The sequence below is a fragment of the Thunnus thynnus genome, chromosome 21 (assembly GCF_963924715.1).
Source record: "Thunnus thynnus chromosome 21, fThuThy2.1, whole genome shotgun sequence".
Classification (NCBI taxonomy): Eukaryota; Metazoa; Chordata; class Actinopteri; order Scombriformes; family Scombridae; genus Thunnus; species Thunnus thynnus.
Genome location: NC_089537.1, coordinates 5,526,787 through 5,554,218, shown reverse-complemented (window position 1 = coordinate 5,554,218; position 27,432 = coordinate 5,526,787).

Here is a 27,432-nt window from a genome sequence, read left to right as displayed (position 1 = left end):
GTCCTCTTGTATTCCAGCTAGAGCTTTTTAACTCTGATCCATTAAGTATGAGGCTATTAAAGGCTATTTTAGATCATGGGTACAGGATGATCCAAGCATAGTAGTGCTGTTCATTTTCCTGGTTGTACATTAGGACAGCATGACCGAAAAAATAAAAATAAATAAATAAAAGCAAAACACTGAGATCTTAACCCCTCCTAAGAAACCCCAATGCACTTCCCCAAACAAAGCACAAGTAAAAAAACACCAAGAGTAATTAACTTTAGTTATGCAGAATGTTTGATCAACACCGTGAGGAGCAACGTGATTTGAGTACTGACACATTGTTTTATAGCCTTGCTAACATATTGAAGACAGATAGACCGTAAACTCGACCCACAGTAAATTAAAAGGGGAAAAAAAACGTACATCGCAGCAAGTTTCTGTTACAGTAATCACACACAAAAAGAGTGCCAAAGAAAAATGTCTCTGAGGTCCTATTTGGTCAGGCTTCTTTGTTTAAGACAAAGGTCATTACATTAATTGTCTACTGTGAGAGTTCACGTAATAAAGGCAACCATGTAATAACTGGGGAAAAAAGGGGGGTATTAATTGCAAATTATTTCAAACTAAGGTCCTCAGTCTATCACCAAAGTGACTTTAAGACATACCTTATATTTACTTGAAATGGAGTAAGAAAAGACAAAAAAAAACATTCAGTAGATACACTTTTCAGCACTCAAGTCAAAGGGATTTGTCCACTACCTGTCAAGTAGTTTGTATACTTCAGAGATAGTCTTCTGCCTCTGCAATGGACTTGAATATCAGATGCTGACCGTCATGAGTGATCATCAGATGAGCTGGTCAGAGCACCCCGTAGTGGATATTCATGGTCCAAAACTGGGTCTTCACTCCATTGAATTGTGATTGTATTGGATTAACTTTGCCTATACGATGTGCTCGTTCAGTGACAGGGCTGGGGTTGAAGGCATCACCCAATAATTTATAAAGCCAGTTTTCCAAAAAGTTGCACGTCTAGACCTTCAGTTTTCTCAGGGAGACCGACTAGTTTCAATTTAAAGACTCTTCCTTGGTCTTCTTGGTCTTGGATTTTATTGCTTAACATCTCCATCTTTCTCTCCAGTTTTTCAACCTTTTGTTAGAGGGCAGTTATATCTTCCTCTGACAGTGAGATTCTCTCCTTCGCTTCCCCAATTCTCCTTGAGTGTGATAATAAATCTCCTTTAATGCCATAAATTGCTTCCAACATATTGACAGAGTGTTTGAATTGCACCCAGTATATCGCTGTTTGAAGGCACACTAGCACTAGTTTCATTCTGGTCCTAAACAGCAACATTGCTAACGTTGATCGTGGCAATGCTAGTCATGTTGTTTTGTACCGGTGTCTTGGATGATTGTCCAGGTTTAGTTTTTTGGTCACATGGTTTCTGACAAGTTAGGTCAAGTCAAGTCAGTTTTATTTATATAGCGCCAAATCACAACAGAAGTTATCTCAGGACACTTTTGACATAGAGCAGGCCTAGACCATACTCTTTAATTTACAGAAACCCAACATTCCCCCCATGAGCAAGCACTTAGTGACAGCGGCAAGGAAAAACTCCTCTACTCCCCTACTGCAACTTGTCAGCGGCATGCCATAACCTCAAGTGAGAGCATTTATTAATAGCAAAGAATGTGATGGGATTGTATGCAGCCTCAAGCTGACAAAAGGTCGGCCTGCTGAGATATTGTGAATAAAACAGTCCACCAGTTGAACATTTAGAGATAATTTTCAGATGTCTCAGAAGTAGAGTGGTGCAGCCTGAAATATAACAACAGCAATAACCATTTTATTTTATCATTACCTTAAAGTGTTTACTAAATCATGGTCTGTATGAGTAAAGATGGTACCTTGTGTACTTTTTGATTAAAATTGTAAAGTTTTGTGTTGACAAAATGATACCACAACAGATTGAAGAAACAGACAGCTCTAAGGAGACACAACAGAGCCAAAATTGGACATCCTTAGCTCCCAGGTAGCATTGGCTTTAAATAGCTCTCATACACTTCTTGATGTACAACATGACTGTCACAACAGAACTGATGAGGCATCATACATTTCCATTCTAATGTTGGACAGAGAACTGCACATTTCACGATTGACATATCTGACTTTGTCTTAACATCAGCTTGTTTGTGACATAACTGTTATATACTGAAAGATTAGCTGGCCTACACATTATGGAACTATGAGAGCTGCAACGATTAGTTGATTAATCTATCAGTCAATCGACAGAAAATGAACAACTTTGATATTGATTAATTGCTTTGAGACATTATTTAAGAAAAAAATGCCAAAATTTTCTGGTTCCAGCATCATCATTTCTAGTTTCTTTGGTCGTATATGTTAGTAAACTGAATATCTTTGGGTTTGTATACTGTTGGTCAAGAAAAATCATGACATTTTAGGTTGCATCTTGGGTTTTGGGAAACATTGATTGTCATTTTTCTTAACTTACTGACATTTTACAGACCAAATGACTAATTGCATAATTGAGAAAATAATCGACAGACTAATCAATAATGCAAATATTTGTTAGTTGTTGCCCTAGAAACCTTTGAAAACGTAGGTTGACTGTTGACTATTCATCTGTTTGTTTGTTTGCTTCCATGTGCACAGCGCGATTAACTGGACCACAATGATAGCATCAACTGCTCACTGTTGCTAGGAGATTTGTCTCTGTCTCTTTTTACCAGAGTGCCTACAGCAACTCATCTTTACATTTTAGAATATAGGACTATCATTTTGATAACAGCACACAGGAAGATGTTACTAGCTTTTTAATTTCATCTGAAAAGCTGTGCTGCTGGATCAGTGTGCTAGCTGTGTCCTTGACATACAGTCCAGTAGTCTTTCTGTGCTGCGTTTAAGGGTTTTTTTGAGCAGATTAACACCTATGTGCTGTGGCTCAGCCGGCCAATTTTCACATCTGACTTGCTTGACTCTGATTTCCACATTGTAATATTGTGTCCTTCTTTTCACAATGCTCCAGGGAATGCTCCTCGGTGTCCATGGGGGCGTTGTCTGTTGTAGACGGAGATTGCCCCTGGTCACTGAGTATGAAGCAAGCCCATTACAGCGTGGCCCTAAAGGGTCATTTAGAGGGGGCAATCAATCTCAAGATGAATATGTCTGCTACCTTTCAAGAAGAGAAGCAAAGTAAGTATATTGTCAAAGTGGTAAGACAAAATCAAGGTTATACTGGAAGGAAAAAAAAAATCAATCTCATAAAATCATCTGTAGGTTTTAGGTTTTAAATCTTCTTTATCTGCTGTACAAAAACAAAACAAAACAAAAAAAAGACAATGATTTATTGTAAGAAGCTAGCATTCTAGCTTCAGGGACTGTATTCTCCCATTTAAACTTTCATTCATATCAAATCAATAATTTAAGTTTATAAACACAATAGTTTTGAACCAGGACCAGAACCAGAAGTATTTGGATTCCCAAGAAAAATAAGGTTTGTTGAATTTAGTAGGCTATACCTGTCATTTCAACGTGTCAGTGTGGGCAACAAAAACCTGATCACTTGTTTTAATGAAATACTTGAAACTAATTGAACTACATCACAATCAAAAAATAGATAAATAGATATTTCCTGTGATACATACTTTGAATCTAAACACAGGCATACATGAAGAGCGATTGCATCTTCAGTGCAGCTTTAGCAGCTGTGAAAATAGGATGTATTTTAGACAAGCATCCCACTGACATGAAAAAATTCACCAAGGAACCATGATTGTACTTCACAAATTTCACGCTAATCCATCCCATAGCTGAGATATTTCACCCTGGACCAAAGTGTATACCGACCAACCAATATTTCCTTCCCTAGAGTGACACCATTACTGTAACTACAAACTTTCCCATGATCCCAGTGACTGAGAAAAAGTGCCTGCTGATAACTGACACAGTTGTCTATGTGTGTGTGTGTGTGTGAGCATGCATATGTGTGCGGGCCAAACCGTAAGCGCGGTTCTCCCTTGGTGAGAGGTAGATTGATTAGCGATGAGGTCATAATTGCTGACTGAATCGTGCCCATTGTTAATCAATCTTTGGCTGAAGGATAAATAGGTTGGGTGAAAAAGGACAATACTTCATGAGGTGATGCACGGTTGATAAAGGACATATTCATTCATCATGGGTGGCTTTACTTGATGGATATGCAGGCATCAATGGTGGGCCGATCCATCAATCAGGAGAGAAGGGGAGGTCAGCTTTGAAGATCAAAGTCAAGCACCCAACTAGACCATGCGGGAGATCTACAGAGGTACAGTATAGTCCTAATAGGTTTTCAAAGGCATGCAAGGATATAATTACCTGCTGCATTCCACCTTGAAGTATCCATTTTGTCTCATAATCTTTAGGTTAACTAGACGTGGGAATAGATTAGGCGTTGCTTTCTTGTTTTAGACAAGTAAACTTCCCAAGTTTCCCTGTAGCGTTCACCGCAAAAATATATTCTTTTCATATAAAGTAGATTTCAAGCTACAAAGAAAATGATGCATTGTTAATTGGTGTAGTGGACTGTACATAGTGCATGAGGAACATTTGCATACTGCACATTTAAGCTGTCCTATTTATTTTGGAGCTAAGCTCTGAAAAAAAAAAAAAAAATCCGCCTAACCTACAGAATGACATGGATCTACAGCAGGAGACATCCGCTTTTCCTCATGTGAAAATTCCTTTCATTTTAATGTTGTTTCTGACATTCCTTCCCTGTGTTCACAATGAAATACACTGAACCTCTCGAATTATGAATCTCTGAGCAACCCTTTGATGTCAGCTCCTTTTGAACCAAATTCAATAACCATAATGAAGATGAAGGGAACAGAAGCAATTTTTCACTGTGCTTCTTGCTATCCAAAACACTGTACTGCCTACCACACCGTATATCGCCCCACTCCCCCCACAGAGACTTATTGAAATGCCCAAAAGCAAATATTATTTCTTACAGATGGCGAGCTATTTCCACACCCGGCATGACTGCGCTAAGCTCAGAAGGTGTACATTAGCTTGACGTCACCATCCAAAGTGCCCTATTTGTCTACTTCTCTCTAATGTTTAACAAGCCTGCCCCCATCCCTTTTCACTGCTGCTACCTTCCTCTCCGTAGCGTTTTTGATAGGGATTTTTTTTACACCACACTGGCATTTGCCAATCACATTGCATTTTCTGATTACATTAAAGAATCCCTCCGAGCAAGAGTGCGAGCATCGGGGTTGCATGAATCAGCTTGTGGGACTGAACCGCAGTGAAGACTTTCCTATTTACAATTTAGCCTAAAGCCTATTCAGCTTGACAGGGGTGCTACTTTGATGTCGCAGCAGTTTTTTTCAATTATATCAAATTCACATGAGATTATTTAATCGCACAATTATTAACAAAATGATCTTTAATGTACTCATGCTTTCGGTGTAATGAATGAATTCAGTGGAACCTAAGTGCTTAACCTAAGATGGAGAACAGATACGGATCCCTGCTCTCCCTCTTGCCCATATAATCAAATTACTTCATGATCTGAGAATAAAATTAATTAAAGTCATACGCAGTTGAATATCTGGGTTTAATAAAAGTTAATGGAAACTTTCTGTTCATCACCATGAGCGATGCAAGGTAGTGTTCCTCCAGTAAAGTGGGTGCAGCTGGGGAAAAAAAATGGCAGCACGGTGAATTGTGACACCGTTTTGTAAGTGATTTTCAGGAATCTCAGTGTTCACGGATAGAAGAGACCTACGGAGATGAAATAACAATACCCGCCTGTCTCTTGCAACCTGTACAACATAAATTTGCATTAGATTATATCATTATAATTAATTTTTCTGTGCTTCCATTACTTTGAATAAAACCCTGCCTAATGAAATCAATACTACAGTGTATGCCTTTTCTTAGAAGTTTGCATTAGATAATTAAGCATTAATAACTAAATGTAAATATTGCATTAGAGTAATTGATTGATATTAAAATATAAGTAAAAAAAATACCTCCTTCCCCACCATCCTTATTGCCTGCGAATCTCAGGCCAACTCTTACTTGTATTTCTAAACCGGACAAACAAATTATCAGCTGATTGCTCATAATAATGCACACGAATTAATTCCTCCATGTCTAATTCAGCTGCTTATTGAAAACAATTACACATCAATGTGGCATTGTAATCTCTTCCTCTTGCAATTTCAATTCATATTAATCCATGCTCTCACTGTCTGCATAAATGCCACAGAAGGGGAGGAAAAAAAAGCTGTAAATATGTCTTACCCATAAATAAATTAGGCATACTAAGATGATGTGGCTTGTGAAATGTGACATGAGATTCAAAGGGCGGGTACTTGGTTCTAGAGAGTATCTGTATATGTGACTCTCCGGAGAGTCTGTGTTAGTACGGGAGACAGTTTTTTGTAGATAACAGCAAAACCAGTGTTGCCTCTGCTGCATTTTTTGTTCTACTTAAAGTAGCAAAAAGGTTGACAGAATAATAAAGTACCTAGTAAAGCTGTAAATAAGCACAGTATAATCAGGGAAAAGTGGAAATTTGTAAGAAAGACTAATAATAGTTGTGTCATAACTATTTCCCTGTGACTAAAACTACAGTATGCTAATTTAAACCTTCAACACCTACAGAAGGTGTTTTGACTAACAAGTAAAAGTGAAAAACTGGGTTTCCAAGGGTCCTTGAAATCCTTGAAAGTTTGTGATTTTGAGAACAAACAATCAAGGCATTGAACGTTTTTGAAAGTAGACATAAATAGACATCAGGGTCATTGAAAGTGCTTGAATTTATGTATTTTGTGCAAGAATAGAATATTGTTTTGCTGTGCTGTGCTTCTGTAAAGCCTGCTAGTTCTCATTATAAAAAAATCAGTGTTGTAACAGTAATTAACCTTGATCCAAATCTCAAACTATGCCGTGTTGGGTCCTTGAATTTGAAGGAATTGGGCCTGTAAAGTCCTTGAAAAGTACTTGAATTTGATGTTTAAGAAGGTGTGGGAACCCTGGAAAAACTAAAAACAATTTTTATTTGCATATTACAGTTATTAACACACATAACAAGCACTTTGCTTTGGAGTGTTTTGTTTCAGCTCATCATTGCATCATAATGTATCTGTAATTTGCAAGGTTAAAAAAAAAAAGTTTATATGGTTCCTGTTGCACTTGAGGGATATATGGAAGATATCACTATATTATGTAGCAGCCAAACTTCTTTGTATCTTACAAAAAAGGTACATATTTGCAAATATGTGGCCAATTTTGGTTAGCTGACAACATTTGGAGCTTAGCAAGGAAAATGGAAAACATGCATTCAAAGTAATTCCCAGTTGTCACACTTGTAGTCAGTTCCATCTCGTCTTACAATCACTTCCAATTGTTTTTATTGACTTAACAGCAGAGACATTGTGAATAATCATGCTACGAGTACATGAAATACGAGACTTTAACAGCAACGTTTCAAGTGTGAATAAAACTATCTGTCCCAGTTTCTTGTTTTTCTTGTCTTTTTTTATCCCCCGAAGTGCTAAAAGATATCAAATAACCTGAAGCTTCCTACACTTTGTCTGCTTCTTTATGGGGATGTCATTGTCAGCGGTGCCCATTTACCCTTGCGGAGTTGTTTTGTATTCTGCACATGGTAATGAATATATTGATTTACATTTTAGACCCCAGCCAGAAGTTGCGGATGGTGATGACAATATTTCTGCAGGCAATAAGGTGTGGAGATTAAAAATGGATCCCAGAGAGTATGGATGAGCATGAGAGGAGTCACAGTCCAGTGTATTTAGTTTATGGTCTGATGAAGTCAGATTGCATCAGAAGAAACTATTACAGGATGAAACTCATCTTTATTGAAAGTTCTATTTTTTTGAAATGATATAAATTAAAATTGAAATGCGTTATGTGAAAACTCCCTCTGCTGAATGTGTCTATGTATCTTTTATAAATTCAATCTTAAGTTTCACCCAATAAAACAACTCCTGGTTACACTATTTCTGAATAGTTTGGTCAAGTTTTTGTGTTCACTACTTTTTCCTTGGATATGCTGTAAGTACATGATCCAGAATCTCACTCTTTGTCAGCAGAAAGCTTGTCTTGTCAGCCATAAGTCATAGTTGATCATGTAACCTAATGTGATCTGAATTTTCCAAGGTCACAGTAATAAAGTTATGTAAATTCAGCGTTATGGTAGATTTTCCCCTCTTTAATATTATGGTCAGAATGCAGGCTGGATGTATTCTGGTCACTGTATGCTCAGTAAAGCAATATCTGTATTTAAATAATGTAGCTATATTGAATGACATTTTTAATGTATGATATGAATACACTTGACAATAGGCTCATATGAGATTATCTCATGCCGTCTGAAAATGGCAATATTTTGGACTGCCCCTGCCCTATTTCAACTACCCCCCCCCCCCCCCCCCCCCCCCCCCCCTCTCTCTGCTGAGCCTGGCTAAAAATGAATCGCTGTGTCTCTTTCACACTGATTTGCCTTATTACTTCAAATTGCACCCAGATACTCACATTCACAGCGGTAGCCATTTTATTGTTGCCGCCTGATTAAATGAATGTTCATCTGTATTGCGATATTGAGAGCCAAAGACAAAAAAAAAAAAAAAGAAAAACGAGGAAATGTAGTCTCTAACTACATCTGGAAGAACTTCAAATCGTCTTTGGTATGTGTTTTAGGGGGGAAATGTTGCCATGTTTTGCATCTACTATCAAATTTGTACAAGGCTAACTGGCTTTTCTTGTGTGCTTTTTCAATCGCTATCTTTTTCAGCCCCCATTTTTTTTTTATGCACGGCTTTTCTGTGTGATTAGGTTTTCAAAGCGGTTCTGAATACATGTTACAAAGTCTATATTTAATGTGCAAGGAAAAGCATCGTAAATCTCAAAAGCACTCATCAGTTTTCTCCAATGGCAGTCTAAATCACTCAGAGGATGAAAAAGCTGCTGACACTTCTCTCTTTGGCTGGGTGCAGAATAGAAGCTATCTAGCTTTAGATTCTTCTGACTTTTGGCTCATTTATCAAGCTGCGAGTTCTGCTCCGAGACTGTGGGCAAGGGAGATATTCAGCTGTTCTCAGCCACTGTACAATGTGTGCCTTTTGTCAGAAGCCCCCGTGTTTGGTTACAAGCACAGTCTACACTATATCCTCTATGTCTAAATGACAAATACGTTGATTGATGTGCAGTGATGACTCAGTTTTGCCATTTCAACACTTTTAAAAGTCAGTGTCCATAAGAAATTAAAAAAGTTGTGGAGAAAGCATGTCATTAAAATAAGGTAAAATAAGGTCATCACAGAATGAGGTTATTTCATGCTAGTTAGATTAGCATAGGATAACATGATTCTGATTTTCTGATAAAGACAGACAAAGCAATATAAAAAGCTTGTGAAATTATACTGATGCTATGAGATGTCTAATGAAGGCAAATATGAATAAAGGAGTTGATTTCTTAATGCATAACTGTTTTCCCGGTTCATGTAAGCTTTGCTTCCTTAGATATCCATCCTTAATCCATATTCAGAGCTGCTCTCTATTGATTGGGTGTGTTCCAGATAAGAAGGGATGCTGAATTGCACAGAGATAATACATTCTATGGATCACAGGAATGCAAATCAAATCAGATACCCATGCAAATGTGTGCCAAAGTCATCTTAAAGCAAACGTATTTTATTTATTCAAATTCAAAATTTCTTATTTCAAGTCAGTATCTATGTGATTAGCATTTTTAGTTCGTTTTTCCTGTGATATACAGAGCGTACGAACCCCTTAGAAAATAATTAATGCCCTAATGTTTTCCAGGGTCCAATTACTGACTTGCTTTCTCCTCAAAATACATAATCAGAAAATGTGACACAAAGTCCAAAACTCCTTTATCAGCACTGCACTCAGAAAGCAGCCCAGTGCTGAATCATAAGGCTGCTTGTCTCGACTTCTTTCTCCGTCTGTCTTTTCAGTCTGATATATATTCCAATAAAATTACCCAACACCTCTAGCTTTGTTGGATTGTTGATCAACTGTAGCATTAGTTATTCAAAGTTGATATGATTGTTTGACATTTCTGGCTCCACGTAGATGTAAGCTTGACACAGTAACAGCATTGGTCTCTGCTTGAGAAGTAACTGGTACTGTTAAAAAACACATCCATGTTTGTCTGAACAAAATAATTGAATAAATTTAAAGTAAGTTGTCAGTTTGAATGACACTCATTGCTCGACCAGGTGTTTGCACATCGCACTTCTAAAAACTGCTGCTTCTAGTGAGGATTATTTCTCCCTCACAGTGACAATGCTAACATGCTCATATTTAGCAAGTGTTATTTACCTGTTTCACCATCTTAGTTAAGCCTGTTAACATGCTAACATTTATGTACAGCTGAGGCTGATGGGAATGTTATACATTCTGCAGGTATCTGGTCATAAACCAAAGAATTCAGAAGATTTTTTGTTTGGTTTTATACAATAGGCGACAGTGTAGAAAGACAGAGAACATGGATAGAGAGACGAGTATGACATGCAACAGAAGTCCATGTCTGGAACTGAACCACAGACACTGTGTCACTGTGTCAGACACTTATGTGGTATGAATCTGAACCAGCAGGCCAACAGAGCGCCCTGTAAACCAAAGTATAAGGCAAATTCAATTTTAATTTTAATTTATCATTCAGCAACCTTAGATATGTTTGGTAACACTTTCTATGACACCCATGTCTATAATGCATTATAAACATACTTATAATGCATTATAATCTGCTTATAGCACTGTATAATTATAGTTACTAGCATTTATACATATTCATAATGATTACTCTAAAGACTAAATTGACTCAAATTATAGATAATAACTGAAACAGTAAAATATACAGCTACAGGTAATGTAGAAAACGTATCAGGTATTATCTATAATTTGAGTCAGTCAAAAGCATTATAACAATGATTATAATGCTTTATAAAATGATTATAATGTATTACAACTATGAGAATTATAATACACTATGATCCTTGTAAAAAAAAATGTCAGTGAGTGACCAGTAATTATGGAGTATTATGATACCTGACATTATAAGTCATTATGCATTATGCTTTATAATGTGTTATGATTATTGTTAAATTGTTAAAAAGCATTATGAATATTTATGAGTGCTTATAACTATAATTATACAGTGCTATAAGCAGATTACAATGCATTATAAGTACATTTATAATGCATTATAGACATGGGCATCATTTCACTCAAAGATTTCACTCAAAACCATAGAGGCCACCTCTTGGTGCCTCTGGAGGAAAAGTCAGAGGATCACCAATGTGATAGGACTCATCTACTGGGCACATGGATATCGGTAGCAAATTTATTGGTAATCCATCCAATAGTTTCAATAAAAGTATTTCAATAAAAAACGGAAAAGTCATCCACAGGGTGGCACTATCACCAAAGTCAGGAGGCTTAATCCTCTGGGGATAATGAATGTGTGTACAAAATTTAATGGCAATCCACAGTCAAATAGATATCATAATAATAATAATAATATTATATATTGTATAAAACAATAATTTAGGCTGGACTAAAGTGGCAGACTGACTGATGGACAGACCAACATTGCCAACACTAGCATGGCTAAAAACTTTTTCTTCCAGTGAGGATTACCAAGCCTTTATTAAAGAATGTGCAGTCTAAAATCTTTACAAACTAGATTTAGGTTTATTACTGCTGTTGATATGAATATGTCATGGGCTTCCATAACTAAATCTGTCATGATTCTACTTCACAGACAATGTCATTAAGTCCCACTCCCACTGCATCTGGTTTAAATGCGTCTTTCAGTTAATTCATAATGTGTATCTTCTTACCTGTGTAATATAACACAGAGGACAAACAAGCAAACCCACTAATGCAACACACTCATCACTCAAATCACCCACTGGGCTTCCTAGCTGTCAATTATCTTGCTCCAGCAAGCATGCTTTGCATACTCAAGCCAACAGTGGACCAAGCCAGTTCATTAATTGATCTTTAGTATTCCCTTATGAGCACAAAGGCTCAATAGGACGTCTTTTGTGTGCCCTCCTTCGAGATTTTTCTTACATGTCCCATAATCTTTGTGCAGAGTGCAACACTTGTTCATCTCTGTTGTTTAGCAGGAACGAAAACGGTGCTCAATGTGTGGTCCTAATGAGAGGGAAATTGGTCTTTGTATCTGAAAGCAAATTGGTACCTTCTGCTGTTCCAATTGATCTAGACATTGCATTAACATACCTCAGGCAAAATACTTGTTTTCTGTTCAGCGCCAAATTGAACCTTTCATAATTATAGTTTACCCTTAAGTAAGAGTATCACCTAAAAGATTTTTGTTTTCAGGATCGTTCTTCGATTGCAACGTTCATTATTTGTTGAGAATCTTAATGCAGAGGCTCCTCCTGGACTCCTTTTAGATGCTTCAAACCACTGTGTTTGTCAGGGCCCTTCTGTGCCTTGTTCCCCTCTCTACATTTGCACAAGAAATCTGGAAGCCTGCAGGCCTTGAAGTCAACACAGCATTTTTTTCTAAGTTTTATACTGCTCTGAGAACAAGCTCCCTGTCATTAGTCTGCCCCTCAAATCTGCAGACTGGGCTAAGATGAGGGAGATCTGTCTTTGTTAAGCACAGTCCAGCACACTGCAAGGCTCTGCTGCAGTTTGAGTCCTCCCTGGAGAGACAGTGCTGGATGGATGTGCAATACACTGATGAGCACTTGTCCAACATGTCAGAAAGTTAGAACATGAACAATTCCCTTCACATGAGGTTCTCATCTGTCCATCTTAGAATATCTTTAAAATAAGGTATTCATAGATTAAGTGTATACTTCCATTAGGTTGTAATATACATATACAGTATTATTCTGGTGTAATTCTGTTGTATTTTCTGATCAGTGAGAACCTAATTCATTATGTGTTTTTTTTTAAATTGCTGATGAATAAGTGCATGACTCATCTGGGTTTTTGAAAGGCAGACTAATGTTTAGGTATTGCCATATAAGATATCTGAATAATCTGATCCACAAAGGTTTGAATTTTAAGGGAATCTACGAGGAAAAATATGGAAAATATAGAAAGTGATTTTGTTTTGATCTGTACAATATCTATCTAGCCTGGTTGCAGACCTCTGAATAACCGCCCTTCTTATGTAGCTAGCAAGCTACCTAGCTACGTATGTTGATAAAAATAGCCACAGAGAAAGGGCAACAAGAATTGATTAGATTGACACGGCTTTGCACGTTGTTGTAAGTGGACTTACAGAAATAATAACTATATATAATAGTTATCGGGCTAGAATTCATGTCAAATATTAAAGTTACAATCTGTCTATGTCTATCTGTCTATATTATATTTATGAAAGAATGAATTTTTCACAAGATGCACACAGAAACAGACTGCAAAGTACAAGTGTTACTCTTTTATCTCATAAACCAAAGTATGATTTTAACAAATATCAGTGTGCACACAAATCCCACATGAATTGTGGAACACTTACATTCGTCTGCTTCTGTGCATACTGCCAGGCCTGAAAAGATGATTTTCTAACAAGCCTTCCATTTCCAGTGCAAAAAAAAAAAAAAAGGAATAAAGAAAGATTAATGGCAGTCTTAATCCCCTCCTACAATCATAAAACAAAACATAGGATGAGTTTCCCTCTAAAAATGATTTCATCTCAGCTGTACTACTGATTTTTCTTCCTCTTACAGTAGCTGGACACGAGCACAATTTTACCTTACAACTCTGATCAAAACAAGAACAAGTGTCCAAAGCCGGTGCAGATGGGATGAGATTGTGTTCAATAGAATTACGTTTTTCAGAACTAGTTAAAAATGAAAAAAGTCAAGCTCAAAACTGGAGTGAGGTGTCTGTGTGGCAAAAACAAATCGATAGACGGAGCAGATGAATCCAATCCCGGCTCATCAGATGAATCCTCTGGGATAGCCAAGCGCTCCCCAACACTGCCCACCCATTACTACTCAATCCCTACCAAATCCCAACACAAAGCCATCATATCCTACAAAGCAACCAAACCACACACTTGGCTTGGGAAGAGCCAGCACTGCAGTGCGTCCTGCACAGCATATAATGAAAATATCATATTGGAGTCATGTGATATTCACTGATATCATCTTTTGATGTCAACGATTGGGTTTAGTGATGATGAAAGGGATAACTGATTCACTGTTTTGCTTTGAAGTAGTTTGTTGATCAGTGTTTACAGCATCCACCCTTGTGCTGCAGCACAAGAAATTTGGAAATTAAGATAGATATATAACCATCATGGCTTCATCAGGAATGTGACGTGCTAGAGTGGTTCTCTCACTGTTTAAATGCCTACCAATGACTGACAATGTGATAATGTGTGTGACTGGCTGAGTGGCCAGATCTATATCTAGTAAACAGTGGTGCCTCTTGACTAGACCTATGGTACATGAATGTATTAACAGTTTTACTGAATATTATAAAGTCAAACATTTAGAATAACAAAGGAAGACAGTGATTACACTCTGGCAAAGGCCTTTATGGTCAAAAAGGTCAATGGATGGGTTTCGTCTTGTAGATAAAGAGGTATAAAGCGGATATGAAGCAGACAATGAAGTTAACATAATTTACTAAAAGGATTTCCACTTTAATCAACACTTATATAACAAACATGACAAACATCAACATATAAAAGAAAAGAGAAACTGTGTCATATCTTTCGTGGCAAAGGCGCCACCATCTTACAGCACTATAACCTGTGTCATTACGGGGTTGGTTAGACTGGCTGAGTTCAACAGATATAACAGCAAAGACAGTGAAAGACAGAGACAATGAAAGAGAGAGACAGTGAATGATAGAGACAGTGAACATTAGACAGTGAAAGATGGAAACTGGGGAGCCACAGGACAGAAGGAGACAAAAAGGAGGCCATTATTGTCTTGTTCCTGGAAGTACAGATGAGTTTTATCAGGTCAAAGCCAAGGACAAAACAGTCCATTTTCATAAACTGCCACTGAGAACAGAGAACAGTACTGCTGTGCTGGCTAGCGGCACTAAAGAGAGAGAGAGCCCTCCAATGGGCACTGACTCCAGGGTTTGCACTGAACATTTTTGGGAGGATAATTACAAAGAGAAGACCTTTAAGTTGGGGAAGCTAGTGGTTCACTAGGCCAACTGACTAAAGCCCGAAGTTGCTCCGTCTGTTTTCAATTTCACCGCCTATAACATGTGCGCTACTGACCAACCAAGTCATTGAATACATCTTTCACTCCAAGGAAGAAACATCTGTTGCACCCCTCGCGTTTCCTGACAAACAGTCCGATACACGTCCCCAAAGCCTGAAGATTTCCAAAGCATCTCTGCAACACAGCAATTATCTGATGGGAGCTTGGCTTTACAATATAGCAGCCAAAATGACATGAAATTCAGTTTGAGGTGGCAAGGCGACCAAAATGAACGACAACCATTATAAATACCTGGGCCCGAAAGTATTCACCTAAAACTCATGACATGCCATACTATACATCATTTGATTCCTCAGCCAGAGAAGGTCACAGCTGATGCAAACCTCCAAAGAAATATTTCTTACCGTGACTCCACATTTTCCATAGCATTCAGTCAGGCTCACACTTCAGACACTCCAGACTTTAGACTCCAAATGTTAGATAATCCCCAGACGTTCGCCCCAACTCCATTAACATCCTCACCATCATCTTGTTTCTTCTTCTTGCAATGTGTGCAATAAAGCTTTTTAGCATGTGGGATATCTGGCTTTTCCTTCAAATGGCGTCACACATGTCTAGTGGCAAATTAAAAAAACAAAAAACAAAAACGGAGCTATCTTGCACCAACGTAAGGCACAATAAGGTTGAAAAAGTAAGATATTGTTCTAAAAGTAAATTACTGTGTAAGTGTTGACCGTCTGACCGTCCATCCAAAAAAAAAAAAAAAAATGTTGGAGGCCTGACTTGTTTTTGTTGTTATTTTACCTCCCTGGAATTGGCTCACAACTAGATAAGCATTTTTGATTGGCTGATACCAGCTCTATCTGTTCACTACTGCACTGGTTTTATTCATGACCAACATGTCCATAACACTAATAAATAAACAATATGAACCAATAGTAGTGGCAGTAATATATTATATGCATACATATTTTCATATATATTTATGCATATGGAAATTTTTCAGTATTTCAGTCTAGCTTAGCTTTTGCCTTTTACTGAACATATATTTTAGATACTATCCGTTTATAATCAGTCTCTAGTATTAGTAATTATTATAGCATCTAGTAAAGACCAGAATAAAAACTAGACATTGATAAAAAGATAAGCTATTTCAAACGGAGCCCAGAAATGCATCGCCGTCTCCATTGGCCAACGGAGCCAACCAACCCTGTTATGTAGGCAATGACATCACTCCAAAAATCACTCCAGCATTACATTGTTTTGGGAGAACGTTTAACCTATAACCAAATGCTGTGTTTTCAGTTTTCATCCTACTTCTATTTTCCTGCCTCTCAAAGTCTCTTTGATTGTGGATTTATTGCACATTCTCTTTTTTTAGAACAACCCAAATTATTTGAAAGTGTTTGATAAGATAATTGATGTAAATAATTACATTCTCAATTCATAACAGATTATATATGCAGGATTTAGATTTGCAGAGAGCAATGTTGTTATACAATGCATGTTATTAGAATTCTGAAGGTGTCAAATATAACAGCAGTGAAAACTCTGAGATTTTTCACTGTAACTGGCAGCAACTATGGGCTTACAACAACCTCATAACCACTAAATAACACAGGTGAAAAAAGTGCAACAACATTTACTCAAAGTAACTTCTACTCGAGCCAAACCACATAAACTTTTCCTACTTTTTGGGGTACAAAAGCCAATATCTAGAATGGGAATAGTTTATTAAAGCATAAACACAAATCCCAAACTTTCACAACTAATAGAGTCTTTATAGCCTCCTCCACAATTTAGGAGAATGGAAAACAATGTCATTTGGATACAGTACACTAAAGGAGTTACAACCAAGTGTGATGACTCATTTTGCTGGTAAGGACCAGGGTTATACGTTGATTGACCGGTTTTGATTGATTGGTTTGTTTGCAAGCCTGACTAAAACAGTAGGTGGAACGCCACTGATTAGGTTAATACAACATAATAGGCTTGATTGTCACCGGTTTTTGCATAATGTTGTTGTATGAGCTCAGATTTAGTAACACACAAAGACACTAATTATAACCTGTAATTCAAATACTGTATCACTTTTCATTAAAATCAGTAGGGAGTGAGAGGTAAAGGTAGGAAAATTCAAATGGCAGCACTCACTGGCAGTGTCTTTGTTTTCTTTTAGTTCAAGAAGTAATGACAACTGAGTGAACAAAGCTGTTTCAAGTTTAAAACTGAGAGAAACCTTTCATCTAGATGTGTCTGTGTCAAAGGTCATTTTTTTACCTGTCTGAGGAGGCAGTTGGGGAGGATATGCTGCAGATGAATTGAATGTAAACTGACTGGAATAATAGACCGGCAAAGTGGACGAGTAACATAATACTCAAACAACATGACTGAACAGGAGTGAATTAAAATAAAAATGACAAAATGCATTAGCTGTCTGTAATATTATTCCAGATGAAAGTCCCGGGTTGACGAAGAATATTTGCTTAGTCATTTTTAATTTGCTTTCAGTGCTGTAGTAAACACCTTTCATTTCACAAAAAAAAGATGTTTGTGGAAACATCTTCAACTGTAAAATGCAGCTCACATTTTATATGATTTTCCTATATCCAAATGTACACAATCCTTCCTTATTATGTGTTTAATGACTAGGCAGGAATGAAGGAGCTTAGGGGAGTAAATACAGTGTAGCTCAGAGGAAAGGTTTGGAATATCAGAAGCAAACACAGCTATTTATAGGCTTTTTGTGTGTGAACGTGTAATTATTTCAGCAGTTTTAGACTTGAGTGTGACAAACTTTATCAGTTAATATCAATGTTTCTGAGCAAATTTAATACTTGTATTTCTTTTGCTTGCAATGATATGATACATGCATTTAATTAGACATGTTCAGCTGTAAAATGCAGCGTAGACAGACACTGATATGCAAGCGTCCCTATAACACAATAAGCGAGGGAATAACTTTTAGCTGCCATGGCAATAACAGCTGCCATTATGTAGTTCTATGAGATACAGGGGCATTGATTCAAATTGTTGTGCTCATTGCTAACAAATGGGCTGTCACATGTAATGATGCAGAATAAAACATGGTGCCATTGACACTAAAGCCAGGGACAGACCTACAGAGTGGATGTCGCTCAGCTCAAACAATGGTCTAGCCCTCCATCCCATCTCACACTTCCTACTGCATTGTTGAACTAACACCTTCAGCATTTATTTGACACCAGATCAACTTATGCAGCAGTGCAGGTAGGGGTTAGTTATTTCCTAAAGGACACTATGACATTGCAAGTTGGCTGTTTAAAACATTGAACCTGTGACCATCTGGTTACAGCACAATATCAGGAAACACAAGGCCAACACGCCTGCTGTTAGATAATGAGAGTGTCCAGAAAGATTAGACCGATATAGCTGTGTATGACCAATACTTGCCTTTCATTAAACATGGCCAATTGATCTCTATCATCAACAGAACAGCCTTTAAAATCTAGAGGGGGTTGGTATAATATCAGGAGGACTTTGCAATACAAAGCAATGCAAAGCAACAACAATAAATACGGCAGTTTCAAAATGAAGAGCGGAATCAACCCCCTTCTGATACAAAATCTGAGCATTATAATCTTCACAATTATAGGCAATGTTGCAGAATAGTTTGCAAAATAACAGTAAGATAATATTCGATATTTTTTACCATTATAAAGATATTTCAGGTATTGGCTACTAACAGATCCCATCCAGAAAATGCCAGTTTTAGTTTTGGCCTCTCTTGTATCAACAGGTGCACAGAGACCCACAGATGGTCAGTTTCCAAAGACTACTTTAACAAAATTTTACTTTCAGGTAGCATCTGGCCTGGCAATTATGGCGGTCAATCTGAGTGTTCTGCCTTGGTTAAAAAGTACACTCAAATCAGTTTAGCTTTTTCTGAAATGCTGGCCTTTGACATCACTGCAAATGTTCAGGTAGTATCAGTAAATCCCTTTAATTATATTATTTCAATCACTGATTGTTATACATAGAAACTAAGGAATGTCAGTAAAAACATCACCATACAGAGTAAAGATTTTTTCCAAACAATATAAAATTGATAAATATGCAGATTTCCCTTTGAAAGTGCTGGAAAACAACAATATATTACACTCATTTAATGCCAAGGCACATTTACTAATATGCATCTACAGAGTTTTACCTTGCTTCTGTTGTTATTTTTATACAAAAGTTATTGCCTTGTTTTTTTTCAAATTTGTTTAGGGCTGAAACTAATGATCTTTTTCATTAATCTGTAAATTATTTTCTCGATTTATCGGTTGCTCCATAAAATGTCAGAGAATTGTGAAAAATGCACATCAACATTACTTCATGTTGTCATCAAATTGCTTGTTTTTTTCTGACTAACAATACAAAACCTAAAAGTTCACTTTCACATGAGACAAAGAAAAGCAGCAAATACTCATAACTGAGAAGATGAGACTCAGGAATACATGGCATATTTGCTGTTTATTTTTGTGCAGATGTACTAATCGATAAATCGACTGATCGTTTCAGCTCTAAATTTGTTATGTGTTAGTGCCTAATAGCTGTGCACTGTATAGCTGTAAATATAGTGCAAGCTGCAGGGCTTATGGAAGGAGAGGCATAGGCTGATAACAATGGGGGCACTGCAGAGACCGAGCAAGAAAATCCACACAACATGACTTAATGCGTGGCTTTCTCAAAAGGCTTTGCTTACCTGCACACATTTTTGGATAAGATCAGCAATCCCCCTTGACCAAAAGTGTGGGAGGTTATGGGAGAAACTGATATTTACTTTTTTCTCTTTGAGGATGACAATTGTAGTTATTTTCTGCACAACATCAATTTATAAATTGCACAGATGGACATAGATGGAATGCCTTGTTATTCTGATGATGCCTTGTTATTTCAGTTTTTTGTTTTTTTTTCTGATGCATTGATCGAAATACAATGTGTACAGTCCAGCATTATGCAACTCAAACTGATCTTTGAAGATTCATGAAGATTCCCTGTGTGGGTGGCAGGTTGATCATTTCCTTTTAGCCTGGAAGGGGTATGATTTTTCTGTTAGATGTATGTCATGTTGATAAGAGTGTGGCAGGTATGGAAAACATGAATAATCCATGAAGCAGATATGTATATTCTCCTTCTTGAAGTTGAGAAGCCATTATTCAACTTCAGTCATTTTGTCACAGACATGCTGATTTCTTTTTTTTTTTAAGGAACACAGTAGATGTTGTCTGGAAATGCATCTTTTCTTAGTCATAATTCAGCATGCATTGTACATCTATATGCTGTCTGAGTAACCATAAATCACACACACTACTGTCTGGCAAAGTTTATTGAGATGATAGGAGGTATTATCACATGATTAGTGTATAGAAGGGGCCATGATAAACCACACCATCAGCACAGTAGGGAAAACACAAATGGCAACTTAACATCACTTCTACATTGTCTTAAGTACAAAGTAAAACATACAATTGTTTCATTAACTTTCAATGCCCAGTCTCCTATTTATATTCTGATTCTCTTTGTGCTCTATAAAATTATATCCACCACTAAATTTGCCATTATACTGGCCTTTCTAATTGTGCCTCGTCAATGTGTCATTAGTATTACTATGCTCCTTGTTTGGTCTCTGCTGAGTATAAGATAAACTGGAGATTTGTGAGTGAGTGCATGCCAGTGTGCTTTATGCCCCTTGCCAAAGAAAAATGAGTGTGAGGCTCAAAACAGCACATAGCCAGTAGTGCTGGGATAGTTTAAATGCTTTTCTCCCTGATTTAATTGAAGCCAAGCGTATTCACATGGGGACAGAAACATTGTGGTTATTTTTCTGACAAAGCTTTACCCACAAATGATGTCTGTATATCTGGCTCACTGCTTAAAGCATACAGTCATCTGTCCTGGTCCATTAATATGGTTAAAATCATGCAAACATGAATGCGTTTGATATATTGTAACAATAAAATGGGAAAGAGTGGTGGTACTTGTGTGGTTGGGGTCATGACCGTGATTAAGCTACTGTAGTTTTGATGTATTATTGAGCTGCACATGCTAGTCAGTGGGTGAGATACTTTAATCACATCTGATTTCAATGTGGTTTCACCAAAATAATCATTATAGATGCCACAAGCCTTGTTTGTCTTGTTTTCAGGACATAGCAATAATGCTCTTATTTTCCTCAAGTTTAATCACCATCTGATCAGTGGAAATCAACTTGACATTCCAATTAAAGAGTAAACCTCTCTGGTCCACTTGGTACATTTTTGAGAAAACTGGGTAACCTTGACGTGATGCATAATCTGTCAAAATGAGGTATTATGTGCAATGAACAGCATAGACAAAGAGCAAATAGACAGATGCTAACATTTGTTATCATTACAAGGCTTTTACACTCCTTTAATATCTTTAACGCTGAAGTTCTGTGAGAAATTTACAATGTAGTGCCAAGTCAAGAGGTTGCAAAGCACTGTAAACTTAACCACATCTGTCTTACACAGAACTACTCTCTGGAGACTGAAAACGTAATCACTGTCATTAGTCTTTGGGGCTGTTTCTAAACAAACTACCATGACCATAATCTTCAAGGCCAAGGAACATGTTACCCAGTGCAATGGTGTGGCTCATTGATGTGTTTTTAGTAGTTTTTGGGCAACAACAGAGGTCTACAGCACAGAAGAATACAACATATCAGGCTTTGGATAGACACACAATGCTTGTAAGAAGGATGAGTTCTTTGTGGACAATGAGAAAGATATAGAAAATCACCAGCCTTATCATTTAAAGTCAAACTGCAATTTGAATTCCCCCCACTTTTTGTGGAAAGAAATATAAATTAAATTATATTGCAGCCATTTTGAATAGTCTTCCATTGTTCAAAAGAAATACATTTTTTTTAATATATTTGTGGAAACATTGTCTTAGCTCCAGGCTTCTGGGTGGGCGTTCCTCATGGTAGCAGTTGACTGACATTTGACTGTTAACTTGGAGGATGGAGCATATCATAGCCCTATAGAGCCTACAAACACTGATATACTATGTTGGTTATATATCTTTTAGCAATTTGTAATGGTCCCTTTTTATCACTCAACATTTGAGAAGACCTGCCGGGCTGTTAAGTTTGTGTTTCATTTGAAAAAGTGAAAGCTAGTTAGCATAGCTTGCTAATAATGGAGCTGATTCCCACCGAACCTTATTTTTCATTCATGAATGTTGTTTCAACACCTGCTTAGGCATCAGATCTCCTCAATCGCAGTGATGTCTTTGTCCTACATTATAGAAAGGAGGGCTTGTCCTAGCAGTCTGTTTTTAAATGGCAAATGAAGTAGTTTTAATTTCAGTTTGATTTTAAGATAGTGAAACCTCCAAACAGACATTAATTATATTATAATATGAATAATATATTAATCATATCAATCTGAGCCCCTGAGCACACCACAGCAGGAAAAAAAGCAAGAAAAAAAATCTGCATGTCAAGATGAGCAAATCTGGTGAAAACTAAATTACCCACAACTGTGTCCCCAAGTTAACCTTGATTTTCATGTTCGCTTGACTACTACTTCAGAACTGCTGTTTACAAGCACTCCTCCAAGTCTTCATATTTCAGACGCCTTGTCTCTGTCTCTCTAGTGCATTTCTTTCAGCCAGGAGTCAAAACTTCCAAACCCTTTGTCTTATTTAGTCCCCAGGGTTTGTTCCATCCAAGTTATTTCTTTTTTATACCTCTCCTTTTATTTCTTGCCAGAATCATTCCAAGCATCACTCTGTTGAGAAAAAGAAAAAAAAAACAATCATTTAACAGTAATTTCCATACAGGAAGTCTGGTGGAAGAGTGATATAGTATTCCTTGTGCCGTAGCTGTCAGAAGTATCTGTCACTGGCAAGACTATTTAAGGGAGAATATTTATCAAATGCACACTAGAACTGGGGCTGGGGATACTGATATCACACAGTTCCAGGTGGTGACGCTTTGGGGTCATTGCCATGAGATTTTGGTGGTTAATACACTGTTTAATCAGTGTTTTTCCCTTTTTGTGACTATGTCTTTCAGTTAGATCTTCAAGATTTTTAACTGATATCACATCAAACTGTTTTGAAAAATTAAAAGAAAAAAAATTATGATGGTTTTATTAATACTTTTTTTTCACTGTAGGACATACGCTGTCCGTTATGCAAATTAGAGGCACTGAGTTTCAAATGTGCTACTCTGTGTAGATACTGAAGATTAAAAACCCAATTTGTTCACAAACAGATCTTTTCCCTCATGATCTTAACTCTAATTCTGCCATTCCAGTGAGCCGTTACATCTATGTGTTATCTGCAATGCTGTAAAACACTTCAATGTCAGCTTATAAGCATCTTAGAACAGTGGCTCTTGGTGGTCGGAGCTCACATTTTAAGTTCTCCCATAGCTCTCTGGTATGTTGAGCATGCTTCTTGGTAGACTATAAGCACACATAACACATCCAGTATGGAAGTAAACATATATAGGTGCTGCTCCAGGGGAGATGAAGAACTCAATGCACAATTCCCTCTTGAGGGAAAATGTTCTTTATCTCTGATATCATGAATAGAGCTCTCGAGTCCTATATTGGTTTTCCTTGACGAGTGTTTGTTGTAAAAATGGTAAACTGGAGTAAAACATGATCTATGCTATCTCAAAAAATGAAATACACAATTTAAAAAGACTCTGGTGAGAAACTTATCTGTAATAAAGAAATGTATAACACATAAAGGACCACTATACTTAATGTCAGTGGTATACTTGTGAATTTCTTAGGAACACAAGATCATCGGTTCAAATCCAGCCTGTCACCAAGGTGTGTGCATTAGCATCCTGCTGTGTCTTTGAATACTACATATCACGTTTCAAACTGTGTTCAGATCAGTCAAACAGTGAGTGAAATTCAGTGTCTTGCTGTAATTAGTACTGTATGCACAATATTTTCTATTTCATCAAATGTTTGATGTGTGATTTTGTTCAGAATTTTATCACCAAAATTTTGACTTGTGTTTTAAGTTTAAATAGATAAAAAATACCCCCTTTTGCACATGTGATGTCATTGCCTCAAGTTGTGAGAAGGTGTGAGGAAACCATGTCTCCCCAGTAGCACAGTCAGTAAGTCAACTTCTCTGATATACAAAGGCCAGGAGTTCGAATTATCAGGTGGCCATGTCCTGCTTGCCAACAATGTGGCAATTCATGCATGTGGTTTGTTTTCAAGTGCTTTTTGAGTTCATATAAAGTCGAAAGTTGTGCTTGTGCAGCAAAAACCTTAAGACTCGGAAACACCAAAAGTTGGCAGGTGGGATGCAAATTCAACCCACTAATCAGGGAAATATAATGGCACTTGTTGACCTCAAAGTGACGCTGTAATAATCAAGTTTACATTTTTGCAATTATCACGAAAACGACTTGGCCGCAACGAAAATCATTTTAATCTCTCAAGTCAAGGATTTTTACAATATGCTTGGACCCCGATTATTACCACTTGAGGCTATATTTTTCTTTACTTTTAGTGATTCCACTGTACTACTATGCTCTTTATTTTAAACATAGGAACTCTGTTAGTACAAGTTTACTATTATTTTGCCCATCTACTAATCCTCTCTGGACATCGTCCATTATTCGACATTGCAATGCACAGCTTGACAACAGTCTGTCTCCCTAGTGACCTTCAGCTTTGGAGTCCAGAGCATCTCATTCACTTTGACCCCGTTTGCCATTCAGGCTGTAATTGTCACTTGCTCAAGGCTTTTAAAACCATCAAAAGCTTCTCAGTGCTGGGTGCATGACAGTATATCTCAGCTCTCATCAGAACACTGGGCTGCCAGAGAAACTGCCCTCCAAGAGCTAATCCAGCCCCCCGAGGTGCTGTTCCAACCAAACTAATTATTCTGTGTAACCACACCAACTGGAATACAGCCACTGTAGCTAGAAAATACAGGTTTGGAGTGAAACATTACAATGTGATCCCTATCTCTGACCTTTTTCCTCCAGTATGACGTATATGACGTTCAATATTTTTCTCTCCTTTTGTCATAATAACCTTTCTCTAGAGCTCCAGCCACCCTTTTTATATCTGATTGAGTTTTTCTGTTTGCGGACGTGGGTGTGTTATATGCGAAATGGAGACCTACCAACAGCAGGCTGATGTCATGGAGCATCTTTCAGCCCTGAAGTCTTGACCATCCCTGGGCCAGCAAATATATCAAGAAGCTTTCCAGTTTGTGTTCTGCTCTCAGAGGAAATAGGCTCCCTGGGGCTTGGAGGCCTTCTCTTGATCCTGTGGTGATACCAAGGATTTACGGGGACTCTAGTGATTAGCCAGAGGGGAAATGGGAAAACAGGGCAATCGCTGCCAGCAGTCTCACATCAGAGAAATATGGACAAACACACACTCTCATGTTTGTGTTTGCGTCCATGGACACACAAACACACACACACACACACACACACACCCACACACACAGGCAAGCAAACCCACACAAGCTTGTGCATATGCATCTAAACAAAATGTAATAATACACATTCTTATTGTAATGCAAAATATGTTTCTGCCACTGTTGAGGAGAAATTCTAAAGGTTATATAAACTGCTGTTTTGCCACTTTGTTTTTGTAAACTCAGCATATGAATATGCATCCTTTTTTAACCTCGGAAATCAGCATATCCTCACAAATCATACCTCCTTGATATTGAAAATGGCTGTAGGAGTCCCATAGGTCCTGTCTAGCCTTGAAGATGAAACACTTAAGATACATGATTCCAAAATATGCGCCCACTTCACTACTTACACTTGCCACAATGTAAACATATTCTGTAGTTAGAGTTTCAAATGTAGTCGTGTTGAGAGATGGCATTTGCTTTATCTTATCTCCTCAGTTTAAGAGGTGGGGTTAGATCAGGATCAAGTGCCTTTTTTTCTCATGCTACAAGGCAAAGTGCAGTTGTTAGCTTTGATAGTAACGAAGACAGCACAACCTGTGCCAGTATTGCATCAGTCTTAACAAAAAGTTTGACATCAACTTGCAAGCAATTAAGATCATCTAGAAAGGTAACTGAGCTAACAAAAGTCAAGTCAAGTCAAGTCAAATTTATTTGTATAGCACATTTCATTCAAAGTAATGTCGATCCGCTTTATACGCAGCACATATGAGCAAAAATAAAAACAATCATTTATACATATTTAAATACATATATAAAAAAGGCACAAATTCATAAAAATAATTCATCCCTTGACCACCCACATGAACATACTTAGATATATATCCAAAAAACACTCCCACTCACATACACCCAAATAGAGAGAGACAGACAGACAGACACACACACAGATGTAGGCACTATCTAGCCATAAGCCTGAGAGAACAGGAAGGTCTTTAGCTTACTTTTAAAAGATGATACAGTTGTGGTACATATTATATCATCAGGCAGTTTGTTCCAGAGTGGGCCCATAATGACTGAATACACCTTCATCAGATTTACTTCTGAACATGGGTACAGTTAGCAGACCACTGTCTGATGATCTGAGGGTCCTGGAGGGTTTGTAAGCAGTGAGCAGGTCAGAATGTATTTAGGAGCTAGACCATTAAGTGATTTGTAAACAGAGAGCAGTATTTTGAAATCAATTCTGTATTTTATTGGAGGCCAGTGTAGTGATTCTAAGTATATGAGTAATATGTTCAGTTTTTCTTGTCCCAGTGAGGTCTCTGGTTGCAGAATTTTGGATGAGCTGGAGCCGTCCCACAGTCTTCTTGGGAAGTCCAGCAAAAGGGGCATTACAGTAGTCTAGCCTAGAGGGGATGAATGCATGAACCAGTTTTTCAGCATCTGACTGAGACAAGATGGATTTAACTTTGGAAATGTTTTTAGGTGGTAAAATGCTGTCCTAGTTAGTAGAACTAGTAATGTGGCTTGTGAAGTTGAGTTCCGAATCCAAGATAACAGCTAGATTTCTAATCTGCTCACTGAGTTTCAGAGACAGCGAGATCAGTTTGGAATTGATGCCCTCTCTTTGACCTCTAGCACCTACCACAAGGATCTCAGTCTTGTCTTTGTTTAATTGCAGGACGTTTTGGGTCATCCAGAGTTTAATGTCTCTGATACACTTTACAAGTTCATTTATAGGGCTGAGGTTGTCATGGGAAGATGAAATATACAATTGTGTATCATCAGCATATGAACGGTA